We start from the raw sequence: 20,280 nt of genomic DNA, 5'->3' as shown, positions 1-20,280 counted from the left end.
CTCTAGTACCAGTCAATTACTCTCTGGATTTAGATCGTGTAATGCTTGGTGTGTTTGCTTCCTAATCACATTGTCATCACATAATTTAGTTAGTACGTTACAATTGCTTTTGCAATTCCTGACGCTTAGAAATGTTGTGTTTCCTACAGAAATTACCGCAATTGCGAAGCCATGAGGTACAATTTTCCTTTTTAAATTGCTTTTTAGTCTACATCACATCTTTTCACTCAATTTGGTTACATCCTTTCATAATCTCTCTTTTCTTTACAATTTCAGAGGGTTTTCTGGCACTGTCCTTCATTCAATTTATCTTAGGTCCCATCTCCCATTTACAGATACTGTTGTAATTGGCACCTTTTTGGAAATAATTCTGGTATATATCTCTGCTTGTGATTTAACTTACATAAGAAGTACCCATTATTGGGCTTTTTGGTCAACCTTGCCTCTTTGAATGCGCTGTTACAGTGACTCCTGTGGATGCATGTTAATTTTTTGTACCTTTTTGTTTGCCTTACTTCCTGTGTATTTCTTGCATCCCGGCACCATGGATTCTCCATTCATTTCAACATCATCCAATATGTGGTACTGTGTCTTTTTTATTACCTACCACTGATGCTGTGGTTTCCCTTATTTTTATCATGACCTTTGATATAATGGGACCCTTCAATCATTCTTTTCTTTTATGTTGTGACCCTTTTTTTATTATGCCATATGACAAAATTATCTACCTGTACCTTTTGTTTGCCTCTGTGTTTTATGCCTCTTGCCTTGTTTTTGAATTTACACAATGCATGGTTTTTATACCAACATTATTTGTTTATTGGTGCATAATTGTCTATGATTTTGTTGTGTATTATGTTTAGCCTCGGATGAAGAGTCGGTTTAGACTCGAAACACGTGTCAGGCTACTTTGCAAATAAATCCATCAGACTTATAACCACATCTCTCTTCAATTACTTGCAACACATGCCTATATTGCACTCTTGGGCGCAGTGCGACTGAGAATTGCCTGTGCTCTAATTGTTTCCACAACAGTGGGTTGTACTTGGCAGTATTCCCACACCTCTCAGGCACCTGCAGCCTATGTGCACTCTTAATATTTATTCATACAAGGGCTGTGGTTTTGTGACTTTCTCCGCCAAACCTGTGTTTTTCTTATCATTCAAGTACTCTCACCCAGCAGCTGTATTATGGCTGAAGCAGCAGAATATTTATTAACACGAGATGAAGATATTAAAGCTCTGTTTGCTCCACGAGGTTCTACATTGAACCCATTGAAAAGACTCAATAGTGATAAAATTGATTTGAGATCCTTATTTTTCAAATTAGAAAAACTGAGTATTAAAGAAATTAATAAATGTTGGGAAAAAACGACTCTGAAACACTATCTACAGGAAAACAAAATACCCCGTGGTCTAAGAATACTTATCCTTCCGGATTTCGAGGACCCATTGGACACAGACCTTTTGTCTGATTGGGAAACTAATCTCACCACAAGCTCCAGCATAATGTTGGAACTTTTGGTTGAACACGCTACACGCGAGCATTTCCGCACAGTTGTTGAAATTGAAAAAGTCAAAGAACAAATTAATCTTTTCAATGCACCGAGGGCCACAATCGATAAGAACTTTAAAACATTGTATGAAATACTACGCAAACATCAAGATGAGGTCAAAATGCGCAAATCAAGAAAATTCTCTCGTGATGATCGTGACTATAGAGACAATCGAATCCAGGCAAAATATGATGAGGTCTCTAGATCTCGTCCTAGCAGCCTTGCTTCTGCTCCAGCAAGTTCAGAAGTAGATAGTGACTCAGAGCCTCAGACTCCGTCGACATCTAACCTTGAGAATGTTACTCTCTCCGATTCCATTTCACATGACCTTGATCAAGATGAATTAATAGACTCCAAATCTATCTCCTCGGCTCCTGCAGGCCCTTCAACTTTTTTGGAGCAGCTCAGGTGCTTCAAAAAAGGGAATCGTATTGCAGCAGTGAAAAAAGTGTGTTTTCAAACACCAGTCGCCACAAATATATCAATCCCAGACATACAACCAGGGGCACAAGGGGTGGTAGGTCACGGCAGCGGAAACGCACCACCCAACCGAAGACTGACCAGAGCAATTTCTCAGTCCCAGCAACAATTACCCAGTCTGTACCCATCAACCTAATCACTAATCTAAGTTCATATCCGCTCTCCTCGGCTGAAACAACTGTTCTCAATAAGGGCCTTTCCTTTGTTCCATCAGCTACAAACAATTTTGTGGGCAGCCACATTGACCTTTTCAAGTTCACACGCAAACTCAAACTCCAAAAATTCTTTGCAACTCAAGTTCGTAATTATAAACCTCCACCTCCCACTCCTATTCCGTCCCAGATCTCCATGCAAACACTCCTTACTACTCATGTCCTAATGACACTTGATGACGTAGCACCTCTTACACAAACCAGTATTTCAGAAGTACTAAAGGAACTAGATATTATTCAACAAAATTTTATCATCAAGGAATTAACCAAGAAATCTAAGTTTTCTCCCACTTTTCCTTCTGACAATGTTATTGATAGTTTTTATCACGCAGTTATCAAGGACATGCACTTATTGGAAGACTTTGTTTCAACACACAAACCCACTCATAAGCAGAATCTTAATAAAGATGAGTTTCAAGCAATGAAACATCTGTCTGGTAATCCTGATTTGATCATCAAAGAGGCTGACAAGGGTGGGAATGTTGTCATGAATCGTGTTGATTAAATAACTATGGACATGCAACATTTGAACTCAGTTGGTTGTTATTCTATTCTTCCTAACAACCCCCTTAAGACCATTCATGCGACAGCTAATGATCTTATTTCAAAATGGCACAAAACAGGCCTTCTCACGGATGTAGAAAGGCAATTTCTCACCGTAGATGGCCCTATTTTGCCCACCATCTATTTCCTCCCAAAAATTCACAAACAATTCACAAACATACCAGAAGGGAGACCAATAGTCAGTGGTGGTGGTGGTATATTGGAACCAATCTCTATATAAATGAATTCTTGTTACCAGTGGTGCTCAACACTCCTACATACATTAGAGATACCATGCATACATTTGAAATTCTTGACAATCTGGATTTCCAAAACAATTGCTGGCTAGTTACACTAGATGTCAAAGCATTATACACTTCCATAGATCATCAGAAAGCATTAGAAAGTGTTGATTTTCTTTTCCGTGAATTTTCTGCATCCTTTTCCGATCATATCGCAATGGTGAAGGAGGTTTTGTTATTTACTTTACAGAACAATGTTTTTGTTTTCAACAATGTATATTTTAAGCAATTAATTGGGGTGGCTATGGGTGCCAGCTTTGCACCACCACTGGCCAATGGATTCATGCATTCGTTTGAACAAAAATTCGTATTTGTCAATGCTGCCCACCTTCCCTATTTGAAATTTTGGAAAAGATATATAGATGATGTTCTACTAATTTGTTCTGGTAAACAAGAATTACTGCTAGAATTTGTGGCTTATCTTAATCACAATGATTGGGGTATGCAATTTACGTCCACTATAAGTCAAACTCACATTGATTTCTTGGATCTTTCAATTGATCTCAGCCTTAAAAGGTTGGTGACAAAAACTTTCCGTAAGTCTACTTCTGTTAATTCAATATTGCATGCGGACAGCTGTCACAAAAATCATGTCAAATTCAATATCCCTAAAGGAGAGTATATTCGCGCCAAGAGGAACTGCTCTGATCCTAAGCATTTTGACCATGAAAGCATTGCCATTAAATCACAGTTTCTTGAGAGAGGCTATCACCATAGCTGTCTCGACAAAGCGCTTGCCTCAGTACGACAGCTGAAGAGAGCAGATTTGTTAGTCCCTAAAACCGGAGAGAAGTCATCCATGACTCAAAAAATCAGGTTTATCACTACATTCAACTCAGACAGTCACAAGATCCACAGAATTTTGGAGAAACATTGGCACCTGCTACACCTTGATTCCGACATTGCCAACTGGCTTGATCCCTTTGCAAGCATCACATTTAGCAAAGGCAGATCTCTTAAAAACAAACTCTGCCCTTCATTTATGAACTCACCCACTCCCAAAACTGCGTGGTTAGATTCTGCCCGTTGTTAGGGAGAATTCTCTGTTTAGGCTGAATTTCCTAACCTAGTGAGTCCCCCAGCAGCTTTGCTGGATTTTTGGGGTTTATTTTCTTCTCCTGCCAAGAGTGAGACTCTTTTACCCTCACTCTTGGACATGATTTGAGTGTGTTTCTTTGAATTTAGATGTGTTTAATGGGCTATGGGGTCTTTTACTCCACAGGGCTTCATGTCTTTTTGTGATGTGTGTTACACAGCACCCTCAGTGCACTAACACAGGGGTGTCATAGTGACCCCCCAGTATAGACTCCATACCCTGGGACTGACTACTGTCTCCCAGGGCATGTAAAGTCACCATTGACTTTACTAGTCTTAAATTCTGAACAGAACCAGTACAAACCATCATATTGTGGACGTACTGGCTGGGGCAATTCAATTGCCCCGGGGTCTGTTAGTCGAGGGGGCACGTCTCCATCCCCCCTGATCGAGTTTTGGCTGGTGGCAGTGGATACTACTTTTTATATTCAACCGCGAATATTTTCCTATGGGATTTGCCATTGTTTTAGGCTACTATCTTTATTTAATTATTTACGGTAGCCTGGAACATACCGCCGTTTTATTAAATTAATAATAATTCTCCGGTTGGTATTTTTTGCCAAAACTTGATTCTAAAATGGCGTTTGTGTTCTCTTCTGTGACTCCAACCCAAGTCGAGCCCTTTGTTCCACTTTTTGGCGGGCTTCTCCACAGAAGCCCTCCAAAGTGGTGCCACTCTGTCTAGGGTACTTAGGAGGGGTGGAGGGGGATTTAGGCACCCTGGACTGAGTTGCCTAGGCAACTCAAGTCGCACTCCGTCCTGATTGGCCCAAGTGGTGAGCCGGCCGGCTCACCACTTAGCATGTTTGAGTGACAGCTAGGCTGAGTGAATGGGGGTTTTCTGCATAAAAGCAGGGCTTTGGGGACTGGAACTTCAGAAGTCGCCACAGGACCTAAGAATCCGACGAGGGAGAAGCTGAGCCGACCTGCCACGACACCACTACTGGTGGAGCCCTGCTGGACTGCCTCACCACTTTTCCCAACGACAGAGGAGATCTCCCGCGGAGAGTCTTCTTCCTTTGACTGGTGGGGATAACCAGTTTCACCGTCTTTTCGCTTTCCCGACGTACCTTGTGGCCGCCTTGCCCATGCCAAGCACCCCGGCAACCGGGATACCACATTTTACCACGACCGCGAAACAAAGGTACCACCTTTAACTGGAAAACTCTGCGGCTGGTTTCTGCCCTGGTAGTGCAACGACCTTCATCTTTCCTCCAAGTCGAGATCTTCTCTTCCCCTGGACGACGACGCAACTTGCACCCACTACCAGGAACAACTGCCACCGCTGGAGGATCCTTCCCACTTAAGGTACCGTGTCCCGCCTGGCTTCCCTTGCTACCGACTGTACGGGGTAGATTTAGCCCCCGGCTTTCGAACCTGGGTTAGTCTGGGACACCTTGGCTAAAACTTTCTTAAGCCTCTCTAAACTCTTTTTGAACCCTCTGCAAGACTTTCTAAGCCTAGTGTAACTGTGTGATCTTGTGCGCATTTGTGCTCTGCTCTCTCTAAGAGTGGGCCCAGCCTTTGGACTTTGGCTCACCAGTGACTTTTGCTCTTCTGCCTTGCTTGTAGTGTTCCTGAACCTTAGAGTGGTGTACCTTTCCATATTCTGTCTTTCTCCCCCCCTTTCTCACAAACATATTGGAGTGCAATCTAGTTAAGCGCTCACCTCTGTATGAAAATAAGTGGTGTTTTACTGTGACTTATCCGATAAGGTAAAAGGGGTGTATATATTACAACTGGTTATCCCCACCAGTCAATAGTAACTGTGTTTAGAATATTTTACAATAAGAGTGCTGGAGTGTTTCAAACTGTGTGTTTTTAAATAAATAATTATATACTTTGATACCAAAGCTCTGGTCAGTGTTTGCTTGTATTGTGGTATCTGAGTGCCTATTGTGTATACTTTGCATACTGCCTAACTCTTCTTGAGGGAAGTCTGACTGCTCAGCCACAGCTACCAGGTAAATCTGGGTGGTGCAGACTGCTACCAAGTGGGTTTACTGCCAACACCTGTAGTCTTAAATCTTTTGCTGTGGTCCCTAAGGGAACTGCACAGGTTTCTGCCTAACACCCGTGCTGCGGGTTTCCACAAATGTGGATTCTGCAGCATGTGCAAGTATACCCTGGAAACTTCACAGGTCTCCTTTGGGACTAGAGGAGACCACATCATTCATTCATTTCTGAACTGCAATTCCAAATTTGTTGTCTATTGGATAATCTGTATTTGTGGATTGAAATATGTTGGTAGCACCATCCGACCCTTAAAGATTCGTATCAGAGAACATCTCGCCACAATTGGCAGTCAGGAGTCCAAATATTCACTAGCCAATCATTGGTAAAAATTACACCAATTAGATAGTAAGGATGACATCTGATTTGTGGGTCTATGTAAAGTGTCATTGTCACCCAGGGGGGGCAATTTAATGCTGAAGTTACGTCAATTGGAAGCAAGACTTATCTGCAAATATCGCACTGTGTTTAATGGGTTAAACTCTGATCATGAATTTGCAACCTTCTTGTGAACATTAATTTGTCTATTGTTCATGCTTTTATTTAGGTTTCATAATTCTCATTTCTCTGTGCACATGTGTGTACCTAATTCATTTCCTGTTGTTCTTACAGGCTTTGTGACATAGTGACACAAGTTTTCTTATATATGTTTATTTTGTTGTTTATATTTAATCATGAGTGTGTTAATTCGTTTCTCCACAACTGATTGAATCAGGTTCTCCTATTGTTTATGACTCACCAGCAGCGTACTCACAGACAGCAATTGTAAATATATCACTCAAATTCAGGGTTCCTACTACCGTTTGCAATCGGCTAGCGACCGCACTGAATTGCATTCAGTTCACTCGTGGGAATGATTCACACAATAGCACCAGGCGCACGCAGCTTAGCGCGATATGGCTCCCTTTCAATTTCGTTTTTGTAAGATGGTTGTTTTTTGTTTTTTTTCACCAAATATACTTATTTTTTCTAATTGGAAATCCAATATGTTTTAATTGCCTCCTTGACACGCAATCAATCTGTTTATTAAGACGGGGTTAGTTTTCCTAGTATTGTTTCCATTGAATTCAGCAAGTCCAATATGGCGGATTTATTTTCAATGCAACATGGCCATGTTTGAATCCCTCAGCCTTTCCTTGCTTAGCTGCAGCTTTCTATTTGAGTCCTGTTTCTATCTCCGCAGCCCAGGCTGCTTCCTTTCACATCAATTTGGCTTTTCCTGCTGTGCTTGTAGGACGGTTTTTCATGGCCCCACTGACACTTGCAATTAGTGCACTTGCATGTCTTAATTCAGCAATACTTGATTCTCTCTAGTCCCAGTCAATTACTCTCTGGATTTAGATCGCGTAATGCTTGGTTTGTTTGCTTCTTAATCACATTGTCATTACATAACTTAGTTGGTACGTTACAATTGCTTTTGCAATTCCTGACGCTTAGAAATGTTTTGTTTCCTACAGAAATTACCGCAATTGCAAAGCCGTGAGGTACAATTTTCCTTTTTAAATTGCTTTTTAGTCTACATCACATCTTTTCACTCAATTTGGTTACATCCTTTCATAATCTCTATTTTCTTTACGATTTCAGAGAGTTTTCTGGCACTGTCCTTCATTCAGTTTATCTTAGGTCCCATCTCCCATTTACAGATACTGTTGTAATTGGCACCTTTTTGGAAATAATTCTGATATATATCTCTGCTTGTGATTTAACTTACATAAGAAGTACCCATTATTGGGCTTTTTGGTCAACCTTGCCTCTTTGAATGCGCTGTTACAGTGACTCCCGTGGCTGCATGTTCATTTTTGTACCTTTTTGTTTGCCTTGCTTCCTGTGTATTTCGTGCATCCCGGCACCATGGATTCTCCATTCATTTCAACATCATCAAATATGTGGTACTGTGTCTTTTTTATTACCTACCACTGATGCTGTGGTTTCCCTTATTTTTATCATGACCTTTGATATAATATGACCCTTCAATCCTTCTTTTCTTTTATGTTGTGACCCTTTTTTTAAAAAAAAAATGATTATGCCATATGACAAAATTATCTACCTATACCTTTTGTTTGCCTCTGTGTTTTATGCCTCTTGCCATGCTTTTTTTGAATTTACACAATGCATGGTTTTTATACCAACATTATTTGTTTATTGGTGCATAATTGTCTATGATTTTGTTGTGTATTATGTTTAGCCTCGGATGAAGAGTTGGTTTAGACTCAAAACACGTGTCAGACTACTTTGCAAATAAATCCATCAGACTTATAACCACATCTCTCTTCAATTACTTGCAACACATGCCTATATTGCACTCTTGGGCGCAGTGCGACTGAGAATTGCCCATACACAGTATTGACCACAGCAGCGCAATTTAACTCCACAAACTATAGTCTTGGGACGTGTAGAGCGCACGCATCCGGCCTTTTGCCTACTCACTTTTTTATGTACTAAACAAACCGTTGCAAAAACTCTGGTTGCTTTTTCACTTTTTAAAGTGGTCCATTATCCACGTTCTTGCGGTGCTCTTGTGTGCAAAGTTGCTATGTGTACGGTGCATATACAACTCATACACATGACCGCACCTTCAGTGGGTACAAGCAAATCATTCCAGTGCTTTCATCTGAAGGAAATAGTCCCATGGGCCCAGCAACAAGATTTGACTCTGTTGTCTGCTTAAGAACACTGCAGTGTCGATTAGCTCCTGTGAGAATGTGTATTATTTATAAAGGGCACAGGGGCGCTATGCTCGTAATTTTCAATAAGGTGCACAGATGCCCGCTGACCTAGATTTCCCTTTTGTGAGGATTGTTGATGTGTGGCATGTAGGAAGCGGATGCGACTTTCGCAGCATCTTCAATATTGCCCGAGCCTCTATAGTTTCATGGCTGGACTACGGCAATGCGCACCTAATAGGGGCAAACACCACTTGTCTGACTAAATGTCAGACAATCCAGAACAGCGTTGTGCGCATTATTGAAAACATACATAGAGGAGAACATTTCTTGGCCAGTAAAAGGGATCTACACTGCCTGAAGGTGGAAGACAAGATTGCTTTCAAATCTAGCACACTGGTACACCGTTGTCTCTTTGGTACAGCCCCTCTCTATCTGAAAACACTAATCTGTCCATATGTGCCAGGCAGCTCCATGCGTTCAGGAAACAAGGACCAGATCAAGAGCATTACCCACAAACGGTCCAATGGACTGGGTAGATCCTTCCCTGTTAGAGCAGCCAAAATCTGGAACAAACGTACAACTTAATAACCTGAAGTTCTGCCGTGCTTTTAAAAACTGCTCTCTTTAAGTAATCACTAGGATGGACGGTTGGTTCTTCCTCGTTCTGTGTGTCCTGTGTCACTTTTGTTTAGTCTATTTTCTCCATGATGGTGCCCTGATGCTTGCAGGCTTTGGCACTTATAAAACTATAAATAAAATTAAAATTGCTTAATTCTGAAGCATTGTACCAAAGGGCACAGTTTTGTTTGGCTGGCATGAAGGCTGTCTAGGTTTTGAATTGTGTGGCAGACTGTTTGAGCCTCTGCGTGGTATAGGGTGTGCTGCATGCATCACCAGGTGTATTCTCAGGCCGGGGATGGTTGAAGTGCCCTGATGAATGCACTCTTTGATTCCTGCCTTCGTGCTTCTGGTGGCAAAGGGCGCTTTGGCCTTTACTTTACAAAAGCTTCATATTAGATTTGCTGTTGTGGTTCTGCGCACAGACAATGGTTGCAGATATTGGCCATCCAATCTCTCATTAAAAAGACAATTAAGAAAAGAGTGGATCTCACATCTGGAACGTAATCATATGCTAAGTTGAGTGCACAAGAAACAATCACACCAGACATTAAGCGGCATGAAAAGGGTGGGGGAGAGAAGTCCGGAAGCCAAACTTCCCGGGTGAGTAAAAACCCAGTGATCTATTGTGAATACAATATGTTGAGAAAGTTATTGGGCAGTTTTAGTTCAAAAGTTGGGGGGTGGGGAGGAGGGAATCTCACTTTTTTGTTTTTGGGTAAAAACATGCAAAACATACATGCAATATCTACAAAAATTCCTCAGCTGGATTGCAATGAAAGGGACGAATGGTTAAAGTACAATGATGTCTGAATTAACATTTGTCTTGTTACACATCCAGGGGCTTAACACTCCAATCAAGCGAAAATCTATGTTGACTAGGTTGAGAGATATGCACGCCTCGGTGGTATGGCTGCAAGAGACACACTTACCTCCAGAGGATGAACAGAGGTTGAGACATAGAGCCTTCCCTACACAATATCTGGCCTCCAGTGGGACTAAAAAGCGGGGAGTGAGCATCTTATTAGCAAAAGATATCAGCTTTGAGAAACGATTTGTTAAAAAAAGACCCGGATGGCCGTTATTTGATGCTGGGGGGAAACTGATGGGCCAACTGGTGACTTTGATTTCAATTTATGCCCCTATTGTGAAACAGGCCCACTTCTTACTGAATCTATTACCCAAAATCGCACAATGGGGAATAGGGAAAATCCTAATCGGAGGCGATTTTAATGGGGTGATGGATGCAGCAATGGATAAAACCCTCCCAGCCACCTCCAATGGCCACACATTCAGACAAGCCCTGGCCAAATTTCTAAGGGAACTACACCTATTAGAGTCTTGGCAATTCTTTAACCCACATATACCCACTACTCAGCAGTACACATGGGTTACTCCCGTATTGATATGATACTTATTTCAGAAACAGTCGTCCCACAGGTTACAGACTTAGAAATTGGAGTGCGATGCCTATCAGACCACGCTCCCGTACTTCTAAAAATAGAGCCAAACTACCCGCAACAACAACCCCACAAACCCTGGCGATTAAATTAGGTAATATTGAAAGATCTATCGGTCTGGATAAGCATAGAACAAACCTTACAGAAATATTTCCTGGAAAATATGACACTGGGGGGTGGACTGGTCGACTATCTGGGATGCCAGCAAAGCGGTAGTACGGGGGGGTGTTTATCACGCAAACATCAAACTATATTAAAAGTCGGGAGAGGGTGAGACGCAATATGGAAGCCAACATACACAAGGCGGAGGTGGAATACAAAAACAGGGGCTCACAGAAAGCATAGCGGGAATTAAAAAAGGCCAGAGCGATCTTAGAAACCCACCTAGCAGATGATGCAGCACGCCTTCTGGTTCAAACAAAACTATTTTATTATATACATGGGGGGGTAAAGCTAACAGACTCCTTGCTGCTAAACTGAGGCACCAGAAACTCCGGATCCATATTACCCAACTTCGTAATAGAACCGGGGATGTAGTGAGGGGGGAGAAAGAAATAGAAGAGGCGATGATCTCATACTACACCAACAACCTAAAAAAAGAAAACCTAGAGGGGGAGGCACAGGTCGCATTTCTAAATCAGGTACAGTTACCACAAATTAGTGAGGCAGACAGGCAACCGCTGGAAGGCCCCATAATAGAGGAGGAAGTGGGGGAGGCAATAGGATCACTAAAAGGACACAAAACCCCGGACCCAGTTGGGCTAAGCAATGCATACTATAAAACATTCAGGACCATCTTCGCAGGCCCCCTAACACACCTATTTAACCTCATTAGAGACAAGGGGCGTACATCCGGTGACATGGGTCCAGCAACTACAATATTATTGTTTAAACCAGACAGGGAGCCAAAGGATTGTGCAAACTATCGCCCAATCTCCTTATTAAACGGGGATGCAAAGATCTATTCCATGGTACTAGCCCAGAGACTAGCAATGGTACTTCCCGAAATAATCCACTCAGATCAAGCAGGCTTTGTGAAGGGGCGGCACACATATGACAATATTCGCAGAGCCATAGATACGATAGACTGGGGACGGAGGACTGGTCAGAGGTTTTCAGTGGCAGCTCTGGACGCTTCTAGAGCCTTTGATAGCCTACACTGGGGTTTCTTACGTCTAACCCTTGAAAGATTCGGGTGCGGACCAATCTTTACCCGCATGGTAATGGCCAATTTCACAATCCCATCCACTAGACTAATGGTCAATGGAAAGCTTACAGGGAGTATCCCCATTCAGAAAGGCACAGGACAGGGGTGTCCACTGTCACCCCTGATCTTTGCCATGGCTATGGAGCCATTTGCATATAGGGTTCGTAACCACCTGGGAATCCAAGGGGTGGAAGTGGGCACTGCAGGACCAGCAGCCATACAATTACTGGGGGAATTCGCGAAGGTCTCAGGATTCCATGTTAACTACCCCAAATCCAAAGCTCTTAATATTACCAAAAAGGCAGAACAAATCCCAGAATGGGAGAATCAATATCCCCTGAAGTGGGAACACAAGGCAGCGAAATATCTCTGGGTACATTTGACACCCAGATATGATAGGCTATACGGGGCCAATATTCCGGACCTCCTGAAAACACTAGCAAGGGATCTAAAATGATGGCAACTGCAGGAATTGTCCTGGCTGGCATGCATTATAGTGGTTAAAATGACCCTTCTTCCTAAATTCCAATACGTAGTGGGTTCCCTCCCAATAAGAATCCCAGGCCCAGCCATCCAAACATTACAGAAAGAAGTGATGAATTTTATCTGGGGGGGGAGGAATAAACCGAGAATCCCCAAAAAAGTACTCTTCAGACCACAAGCCTTGGAGGACTGGGGGTCCCAGAATTTCATAAATACCTATGGGCAGCACAGGTAGCCCCGAAGCTAGAATGGACATCTGGAGAAGATCGAACTCAGTGGGTCATACTGGAAAGAATAGCGACCAAGACGCCGCTTGGAAACCTTGGCTTCCTCGCCACACGACACAGGGTAAAAGGAGGTCAGCTACTAGAATCAACCAGAACTACTCTGTGGAATTGGGATAGGGTATTGAGAAATAAGAAGGTCAAAGTGGGGGGGGGAGGCACTCAGACCGATTGCTTATAACCCGGATTTTACCCCAGGAACGCAGGCTAATTTCTGGACACACTGGGGGGGGGGCAAGGAAAGTAACATGGTCCTAAAAGATCTCTACACAGATTGGTCACCCTTGATGTTTGAAGAATACAAGGCCAGGTTTAACATACCAGAGCGGGAATGATATCACTATGTTTAGCTTAGGCATTGTGTCTCAAACGCAAAGGTGAACGAGGGGGCGACTAGAAGCCCTACAGGAGTGGAGCTAACAATACAAGAAGGCCAACCAGATAAGGGAATAACTAGATTATATCGTCTAATGGGGGTGATGGACCCTGAAGAGAACCTCACCTATATGCAAAAGTGGGAAACAGATCTAGGAAGACCAACTCTGGGGATACTTGGGCCACATTTGGCATAGAACCGCAAGAGCTCTAAATGTACCTCAATTAAAGAAGCAGCATACATACTCTGCCTCCGTTGGTACATGACGCCCGTACGTATGCATGTGTCACATTCCGGTCTAACTGGCGGTGGTTGCCACGGATATGGCTGAGTGTCATGATGCCTACCTCCAAGGAGCCAGGTCCAACCCAGCAACCCCAGAGGCAGGCATCATTCCCCCCAGGGAAGTGCCAGCGGGCCCAAGCTGGGGCCCTTTGGACACAGTCCTGGCGCCTTAGGCGCCAGGCTCATGTTGGACCCCTGCCCTGGCGCCTTAGGCGCCAGGCTCATAAAGCTAGACAAGTGTTCAAGTGTTTAAATGTGCACTTACCTGATGCAGACCATGCTGCTACATCCAGGCCCTCTTCAGGCCTGAATGGAACTACTTTACCTGTGGGACTACTTTGCCTTGGGTGTGGTCGGGGAAGGATACATACCTGATAGGTGGAAGGATACATACCTGGAACTTCTTCAAAAGCTATTTAAACCACGCCCGATCAGCAACTCATGCTTCGCGTTGTTCTGCTCCTCGCAGCTGGACGCTCACCGTGTCAGCTCCTGCATCTGGACTTCAGCCACGCCTGTCAGCATCCTGGGTCACCTGCTAAGAGAGATTTGGAGAGAAAGAAGACCTTACCTGCTAAAGCTGCATCACTGAGACATCACACCGACAATCCTGAAAGGGAAGACATCATTTTAAAAGCATTTCGCTTCGATCGCTGCAGCGCTGCATTTCACTCACCTTTCCTGGGCACCTCCATCTTCAGCAGTGATCATCCGGATCCGCAGCCACTTCCCAGAGCCTAGAGAGAAAAAGACAAGAACACAAGGTGAGAGAAGGAAGGGAATAGGAAAAGCTCAGTTTCCTTCTAAGACTTACCTGTTGGGTCATTCCCATTTCATTTCGGGTCCTGCCGCTTCCTGGCATTCCGGACCCCGGTCCCTATGGGGAAAAGACAAAGACATTGAATGAGTGAATGCAAAGACATTACCCGAACGCTCATCCAGAATTTACCTGTCATTTACTGGAACTGCACGTTTAACTTCGGGTCGGCGCCATATCTCCGGCATTCCGAACCCCGGCCCCTAAGGGGAAAAAGACATAAGCGTTAGCGCTTGCTACAATAAGACAATGAACATTATTATTAAGCTTGAACTTTTGAACTTGCTACAGAACTCTTACAGCGCCTTTCCTGAATAGTCAAGCTTATTTGAACTCCCATCAAACCTCAATCCAGTGAAGTAACTGGGTTTCAACGCGCCCCTGCATCAGAAGCAGGATGGAGAACTCATCCTTCCAGACCCTAAGGTGAGACTTCACGGGGAATCGAGGAAGGGTATCATGGATGGTTGGAAGGGAGTGGGAGGCTTGAGCATTATTCCGTCATTGGGTAATACTCCCTTTTCACGCACAGGGGAATATTCCTGCGAGCCAGAGAGTCCATCTTCAGAGTCCTGCGCTTCACCATTGAAGAAGCATCAGCACTCGAAGCCAGACCTGCGCCTCCGTGCGAATCAGGTGAGCGTGACAGAACGCGAAGCCTACCCAAAATTTCCCACCCGGGCGCTATGGAGACTTCCGAGACAGATCAGCTGGCCCAGCTTTTGGGGGAATTACGGGCAGAAGTGCATTCAGCCCGCCAGGAGACTAACGCTCTCAAAAGAGAACTGATCCTATCCAAGGAAAGAACAGATGACCTGGCCAAAAGGTTATTGCAGGCCCAGGCAGGGCACACTCCTTTACCTAATTCCGGAGGTACTTCCACATCAGTGGGTTTGAATAACCCGGTACAAATCAATCTACCTAGACACATGCCTTTGGCCCCGCCTGAACGTTTTGCGGGGGATCCCAAGAAATATGCCGTCTTTATGAACCAATGTCGTTTACACTTTCTATGCAGACCCGGGGCCTTCCCTAACGACCAGACCAAGGTAGCCTTTATACTATCTTACCTCAGTGGCAGTGCTGCCGATTGGTCTATTCCATTGGTAAATCAGGATGATCCCATTCTCCAGAATTTTCAGGGTTTCCAGGCCAGCATGGAAAGATTGTTTGCTCGACACTCTCAAGGACAGGCCCTTGATAACAAACTGCTATCCTTACGACAAGGTAATCAGGATCTCCTGTCCTACGTTGCCACCTTTAATAGACTGGTTGTGGAAACTGGATGGCCAGAAAACAAAAGGATCACATTGTTTCATCGAGGCCTGCGCGGAGAGCTTAAGGATGTTCTAGCTCAGATAGTAGATCCACCCCAGGTCTGCGCAGACTACATAGACTTGGTGGTTCAACTTGATCACAGACTTCAAAATAGAAAAGCAGATCGGTTCAAGTACGAAACCCAAGTACCGATCAAAACCCACGCTAACTCCAAGAGTACCGACGTATCTGAACCTATGCTAATCGGCGGTGTTAAAGGACCATTAACGCAGAAGGAACGAGAGAGAAGGCGGCAAATGCAACTTTGTCTGTATTGCGGGACTTCCAGTCACTTTCTTCGAAATTGTCCGGCTAAACCACCTAAGAAGGTGGTTGGAGCCACTGATAACGATTTTCTGACACCTGATTCGGGAAACGACCTAGCCCGACAAGCGCAGGGGTCCGCTTGCCGAGCTTGAAAGCAAACTCTTTGACCTCACATTTTGTCATGCCAATGGTGCTCGTGGACCCAAAACAGCCTCAGCTGTTGCATGCTATAAAAGCATACATCGACAGTGGAGCTATTGGAAATTACATAGACCGTGAATTGGCTTCCAGGATTAAGCTCCCTCTCCACCCGAAAGTAACCCAAGATGTCATTACTACAGTAGATGGAACCGAAATAGCCTCAGGGCCTGTAACGCATTCCACTGTTGAAATGACACTGGTGGGTCAGGATGGACATCGGGAAGCAATCGTGTTTGATGTGATCAAGGCCCCACAATTTCAAGTAATTCTTGGAATTCCTTGGTTAGAAACACATAATCCCAAAATTGACTGGCGAGCAAAGAAGATAAGTTTTCCTGATTGTGAACCAACTTGTTACCCAAGAAATCCAGTTATGGGTCTAGCCTCAGCAACTTCCATCCCTGTACAGCTACCGTCAGAATACCAAGAATTCCAAGACGTTTTTCAGAAAGAACAGGCTAACACGTTACCTCCCCATCGGTCTTATGATTGCCAAATCGATCTGGTACCCAATGCTCAACTACCTTGTAGTAGGATTTATGCTCTTACGGAACCTGAGAACCTACATTTGCGTCAGTATTTAGATCAGTACCTAGCCAATGGTTTTATTCGCCCGTCCAAGTCTCCTGTCTCCTCAGCTCTGTTCTTCGTGCCGAAAAAAGAGGGCGACCTTAGAACATGTATAGACTATCGCGCCCTAAATCAAATAACGATTAAGAATCGTTATCCTCTGCCCTTGATCCCTGAGTTTATCGACCAGGTGAAAGACGCGTGTGTGTACACCAAGTTAGATCTCCGAGGAGCTTATCACCTGGTGCGTATAAAAGAAGGCGACGAATGGAAGACTGCATTCCGCACCAAATTTGGGCTCTTCGAATATCAGGTGATGCCCTTCGGTTTGTGCAATGCACCTGCCGCCTTTCAGTACTTTATGAATGATGTTCTTCGGGAACTTATCGACGTCTGTGTCATTGTTTATATTGACAACATCCTGGTGTACTCTTCTTCAGAATCCGATCACAGAAAACATGTTAGGGCAGTTCTTGAGAAATTGCGCCAGCACAGACTATTTGCAAAGCTCGAAAAATGCGTTTTTCATACCACAGAAGTGGAGTTTCTCGGATTCATCCTGACACCTCAAGGAGTCCGAATGGACTCGCGAAAGGTGGACGCCATCCTCAAATGGCCATCTCCTAGCTCGGTGAAGGGAGTTCAGAGCATGCTCGGCTTCGCCAATTTCTATCGAAGATTCATCCCGGAATTTTCCCGAACAGTCCAACCCATCACAGCTCTCCTAACGAAAAACAAACGCTTTGAATGGACTCTTGAGGCCGAACAAGCCTTTCAGGACCTGAAAACCAAATTCACCTCTGCACCTATATTGAAGCACCCGCACCCAGTTCTCCCTTACATTGTGGAAACCGACGCATCCAGTTCGGCCATGGGAGCTGTCCTGTCACAAAGAGACCCAGAAACTAACCAACTACACCCTGTGGCCTTTTGGTCCAGGAAATTTTCTCCTCCTGAAATCAAGTACGCAATTACCGACAAAGAGTTACTGGCTATTAAATCTGCTTTCAAGGCTTGGCGTCACTACCTTCTCGGGGCAAGACACACCATCACCGTAATTACGGACCACAGAAATTTACAGTATTTAAAGACGGCCAAAGCTCAATCTTCACGACAACTCTGATGGGCTCTATTCTTTGCTGAATTTGATTTTGTAATTACCTATCGCCCTGGCTGCAAGAATGGTAAAGCGGACGCCTTATCCCGGATTGGCATGGAAGAACCCAATTCGAGTTTAGAACCTGCGCCAATCATACCTGAACAAAGAATCTTAGGTCTAACTTCATTGCAAACTATTGAGGACATCCAAAAGCAAGTAAAACAACTTCTAGACTCTTCAGCCTTACTGGAATGGAGTCAAAAGGGTCCTCATTACACCGTTAAGGATGACTTACCCTACTTCCAGGAGCGGTTGTTTCTGCCTAGTAAAGAATTGCAAGAACTTGTTATTGCCCATCATCATGAATCATTAATGGAAGGACACCCTGGTATCGCTAAAACGGAGGAAAAAATCAAACGCCACTTCTGGTGGCCTTCTTGGAGAAAAGACATAAAGTCTTTTGTATTGTCTTACGGAATTTGCGCCCAAAACAAGGGTCAAAAGAAAAGGCCAGCCGGCCTACTTCAACCCTTGGATATTCCACCGGCACCATGGCACACCTTGTCAATGGACTTTATAACAGACCTGCCTCCTTGTGCTGGTTACAACACTATCCTTGTAATTGTGGATCTATTCTCCAAAATGGCCCACTTTATCCCTTTAAAAGGTTTGCCTTCAGCTTCTACCTTGGCCAAGGAATTTCTGGAGAATATAGTTCGCATACATGGTTTCCCTTCCATATTAGTCTCGGATCGTGGAAGTCAATTTATCTCCCATTTTTGGAAGAAGTGTTGCCAACTAGCACAAATAGATGTGTGGTTATCCACCAGCCACCACCCCCAGACCGACGGACAAACCGAGAGAACCAATCAGACTCTCGAGCAATATCTTCGGTGCATGTTACACCAATCCGAGTTAAATTGGAAAGACATCCTTTGGATCGCAGAATATGCATACAACAATTCAGTGCATTCTGGAACCGGACAAACTCCTTTTTATACTTTGTATGGTCACCATCCTCGGACCTCTGATCTAGATCCACCTCTGACCCTGGAAATGCCCGCAGTAAATCATCTGCATTCCACAATAACTCAAGCCTTCAAAGAAGCTGCAACTCATCTACAGCAAGCCAAGAAAAAGTATAAAGAAAACGCTGATTTACACCGAAGTAAAACTCCTCCTTACCAAGTAAGAGACCAGGTATGGCTAGCAACGAAACATTTACCCCTCAAGGGCCCACGAACCTTCAATCCCAGGTTCATAGGACCTTATCCCATCAAGGCTATAATCAATCCCGTGGCCTTTAAACTGGATTTACCGTCTAACATGCGTATTCATCCAGTTTTTCATGCTTCACTTTTGAAGCCAGTACAACCAGGGACCCAACTGTCCAAGCCTCCAGACCCAGTTCAAATTGATGGGGAATTAGAATTCGAAGTTAAAGACATTTTAGACTCCAAGGTGTTAAAGTCCAAACTCTTCTATCTTGTTGACTGGAAGGGATATGGACCTCAGGAGAGATCGTGGGAGCCTAGTAACCATGTTCACGCACCTCCATTAATACAAAGGTTCCACCGGAGATTTCCGAACAAGCCAAAACCCCCGGAGGGAACAACCTTGGGAGGGGCCTTGAGGGGGGTACTGTCATGATGCCTACCTCCAAGGAGCCAGGTCCGACCCAGCAACCCCAGAGGCAGGCATCATTCCCCCCAGGGAAGTGCCAGCGGGCCCAAGCTGGGGCCCTTTGGACACAGTCCTGGCGCCTTAGGCGCCAGGCTCATGTTGGACCCCTGTCCTGGCGCCTTAGGCGCCAGGCTCATAAAGCTAGACAAGTGTTCAAGTGTTTAAATGTGCACTTACCTGATGCAGACCATGCTGCTACATCCAGGCCCTCTTCAGGCCTGAATGGAACTACTTTACCTGTGGGACTACTTTCCCCTGGGTGTGGTCGGGGAAGGATACATACCTGATCGGTGGAAGGATACATACCTGGAACTTCTTCAAAAGCTATTTAAACCACGCCCGATCAGCAACTCATGCTTCGCGTTGTTCTGCTCCTCGCAGCTGGACGCTCACCGTGTCAGCTCCTGCATCTGGACTTCAGCCACGCCTGTCAGCATCCTGGGTCACCTGCTAAGAGAGAATTGGAGAGAAAGAAGACCTTACCTGCTACAGCTGCATCACGGAGACATCACACCGACAATCCTGAAAGGGAAGACATCATTTTAAAAGCATTTCGCTTTGATCGCTGCAGCGCTGCATTTCACTCACCTTTCCTGGGCACCTGCATCTTCAGCAGCGATTATCCGGATCCGCAGCCACTTCCCAGAGCCTAGAGAGAAAAAGACAAGAACGCAAGGTGAGAGAAGGAAGGGAATAGGAAAAGCTCAGTTTCCTTCTAAGACTTACCTGTTGGGTCATTCCCATTTC

At 44.4% G+C, this 20,280-nt stretch overlaps 1 long non-coding RNA gene across 8 annotated transcripts in view; it reads left to right on the top strand.

Annotated features, from left to right (window-relative positions):
* LOC138467827 (uncharacterized) overlaps positions 1-20,280 on the top strand; it is a 217,354-nt gene that overhangs the window by 25,011 nt on the left and 172,063 nt on the right. For 3 of the 8 annotated variants that reach the window (XR_011268153.1, XR_011268149.1, XR_011268152.1), the window contains exons 6-7: positions 7,658-7,684; positions 8,386-10,087. The exons of 2 other annotated variants lie outside the window; for them this stretch is intronic. This is a non-coding gene — a long non-coding RNA (uncharacterized lncRNA). The remainder of the gene's footprint in view (positions 1-7,657; positions 7,685-8,385; positions 10,088-20,280) is intronic. 3 more of the 8 variants (XR_011268151.1, XR_011268155.1, XR_011268154.1) reach the window with 2 other exon arrangements.

Source organism: Ambystoma mexicanum, chromosome 4q, assembly GCF_040938575.1.
Source record: "Ambystoma mexicanum isolate Mex_15411 chromosome 4q, UKY_AmexF1_1, whole genome shotgun sequence".
Classification (NCBI taxonomy): Eukaryota; Metazoa; Chordata; class Amphibia; order Caudata; family Ambystomatidae; genus Ambystoma; species Ambystoma mexicanum.
Note: the sequence above shows the minus strand (reverse complement) of the source record. Positions and strands in the feature narration are given on the sequence as shown.